The sequence below is a fragment of the Eriocheir sinensis genome, chromosome 4 (genome assembly GCF_024679095.1).
Source record: "Eriocheir sinensis breed Jianghai 21 chromosome 4, ASM2467909v1, whole genome shotgun sequence".
Lineage (NCBI taxonomy): Eukaryota > Metazoa > Arthropoda > Malacostraca > Decapoda > Varunidae > Eriocheir > Eriocheir sinensis.
The window spans coordinates 5,611,229-5,614,227 of record NC_066512.1 but is presented as its reverse complement, the minus strand read 5'-3'; the positions used below and the strand labels follow the sequence as shown (position 1 = coordinate 5,614,227).

Below are 2,999 nucleotides of genomic sequence, written 5' to 3'. Positions count from 1 at the left end.
TGTTTTATTTTATTTTGGTGTTTTTCTTTTTCTTTTTTGTTTCTTTTTCCTTTTCTTTTCTTTATCTTTTTCTTTGTTTTCTTTGCTGTTGTTTTTCTTTTTTGATGTTCTTTTATTTCATATCATCCTCTTGTTGATGTTCGTTGGTCTGGGTGAGCCGCTTTCCTCCCAGAAGAGACCCACCCATAATTTTGGTGATGTTAGTTAGGGGCCGAAAGGTGGATGATGTTTCTTTGTATGTTACTTTTCTTGATGTTGTTCTGTTATTGCTGTTACTTTTCTTTTGCGATGTTTTTTTGCTCTTTTTTCCCCTATTTCTTGGTGTTCTTTTCTATATCATCCCTTTTTGATGTTCGTTGGTCTGGATGAGCCTCTTTCTCCCCAGAAAAGACCCACCCATAATTTCGGTGATGTTAGTTTGGGGCCGAATGGTGGATGATGTTTCTTTGTATGTTACTTTTCTTGACGTTGTTCTGTTATTGTTGTTACTTTTCTTTTGCGATGTTTTGTTCTCTTTTTCCCATTTTTGTGGTGTTCCTTTCTATATCATCCCTTTTTGATGTTCGTTGGTCTGGATGAGCCTCTTTCTCCCCAGAAAAGACTCATCCATAATTTTGGAGATGTTAGGGCCTGAAGGTGGATGATCTGTGTTTTTTTTTTTTCTTGATGTTTTGTTACTTTATTTTCCTTTTTCTGGTGTTCCTTTTTATTTTCCTTTTCTTTGGTGTTCCCATCACGTGGACTGTCTACGACATCTAACGAGCACCACAAGCCCCGGTTTATTGTTCGGAGTTTGCTCTCCTAGGCAGACTGCTTACCACGGCTGACGAGCTCCACCTGCCCGGGTTTATTGTTCGGAGTTTGCTCTCCTAGGCAGACTGCCTACCACGGCTGACGAGCTCCACCTGCCCGGGTTTATTGTTCGGAGTTTGCTCTCCTAGGCAGACTGCCTACCACGGCTGACGACCTCCACCTGCCCGGGTTTATTGTTCGGAGTTTGCTCTCCTAGGCAGACTGCCTACCACGGCTGACGAGCCCCACCTGCCCGGGTTTATTGTTCGGAGTTTGCTCTCCTAGGTGAATTGCCTACCACGGCTAACGAACCTCACCTGCCCGGGTTTGTAATCGGAGTTTGCTCTCCTAGGTGAACTGCTTTCGCTAACGACCTCCACCTGCCCGGGTTTGTAATCGGAGTTTGCTCTCCTAGGTGAACTGCTTTCGCTAACGACCTCCACCTGCCCGGGTTTGTAATCGGAGTTTGCTCTCCTAGGTGAACTGCTCACGCTAACGACCTCCACCTGCCCGGTTTTGTAATCGGAGTTTGCTCTCCTAGATGAACTGCTTTCGCTAACGACCTCCACCTGCCCGGGTTTATTGTTCGGAGTTTGCTCTCCTAGGTGTATTACCTATGACGGCTCACGAGCCCAACCTGCCCGGGTTTATTGTTCGGAGTTTGCTCTCCTAGGTGAATTGCCTACCACGGCTCACGAGCCCAACCTGCCCGGGTTTATTGTTCGGAGTTTGCTCTCCTAGGTGAATTGCCTACCACGGCTAACGAGCCCCACCTGCCCGGCGTTGTAGCCGAAAGATCTCCGGCACCTCCGTCGGGGTCCCGATGGACGCCGAGGCGCCCTGCCGGGAGCCCGTCAGTCCTGCCACGCTCGCCTAGAAGACCTTGGGCTCGCTGGCGCTCCACCGCCCCGCCGATTCGAATAGGGCGGATGCAAGAACTCGCTTCTTAAAACTACCAGACTGGATTATAAAATTAATCATAAATGCCGTGAAGGCGCCGGTCACCGCGTTTATCGGTTCTTGGATGAAGGACCGATGGGCCTCGGGGACGCGCACAAGCATCATAAGGAATCCTCGCCGCGGCTTCCGGCGCAGCATCCTTTTACCTTTTCTTTCTTACTTCCAATTTTTCTTTTCAATTATATTTTCTTTCTCTGACTGACTGATTGATTGATTTTACATAGTAAGAATTGGTTCACCAATTAACGTGTTTCAGGTCCATTGCATTCACACACCTGCTGAGGGAGAACACCAATGAGCGCGTTGACTCACGAGGACGGCCCACTAAAGTTTCCTAACCTTTGTATTGGGCTGCCACTTCTCTTAAGTCGTCTGTTCCTCTATTTTTCTCTTCTTTATTTCATTCTATTTCTCCCTTTCTTTCATCCTTGCTCTCAATACATATATTTCTTTCAAACTTCTTCATCAGCCCCCTTTCCTTGCCATTCTCCCTCCCCTTCATCTCCCTCCATCCCTTTCATCCCCCTCGCCTCCCGCCCTTTGCTCTTTTTCTGTTATCATCACGACAGCTGTTTAATTTCTCTGCGGGGACTTTTTTTTATGTTCGTGGATGTGACATGCTTCCCGGGGCGTCCATGTTGTTGCACAGCACCCTAGAATATTCTTGGCAAAGTGCTTCAAATTTTTGAAGCTTTTTGCATCACGCCAGTACCTCAGTGGATTGACATCGAAAGGCAAAACACCTTCTTCTTGGTACGTTTCAAGTTCTGCCTTCACCACTGTAGTGTCATTTGTTGATGCACTTGCCATCATTTGCCCAGTTGGAGGCATGTAGGCAAAAAGACGAGGTCGTGTTGCACTCATGCCAGCCGAAAAGACGAAAGGCTCACTCTCTTGAAATGTTTTCTTCTTCAAGGTCGACTGAGTTGACTCGGAAATAATTAGGTCCACAATCTTGGAAACCTTTTCCTTTTGCATTTTCTTACATGGCATCCATGCCAGCTTAAACCTGGGGCCCATGACAGCTGCGGCAATGACATCAGTCCGCTCAAGAAATGGATACAACCTCTTTTTGATAGGTGACTGTAGTGCATTTGCCAAGTTAAAGCAGTAGATCGGTTTACTGTCTCTCTCGTCGTCTACATCTCATCCCCTACGCCTCCCATTTCCGTGACGTCACACATTTTTGCGGGCGGATCCTTCTTCCGAGCCACCCATCCCTCAGTAACTCCCTAAATCCTCTCCTA

At 47.1% G+C, this 2,999-nt stretch overlaps 1 long non-coding RNA gene across 1 annotated transcript; it reads right to left on the bottom strand.

Moving 5' to 3' along the window:
• Positions 1-281: 281 nt before the first annotated feature.
• Positions 282-1,183, bottom strand: LOC127008129 (uncharacterized). The gene is made up of 2 exons (XR_007760820.1): positions 1,042-1,183; positions 282-905 (listed from the first exon to the last, which is right to left on the bottom strand). It is a non-coding gene; the product is annotated as an uncharacterized LOC127008129 (long non-coding RNA).
• Between the last annotated feature and the right edge of the window lie 1,816 nt (positions 1,184-2,999).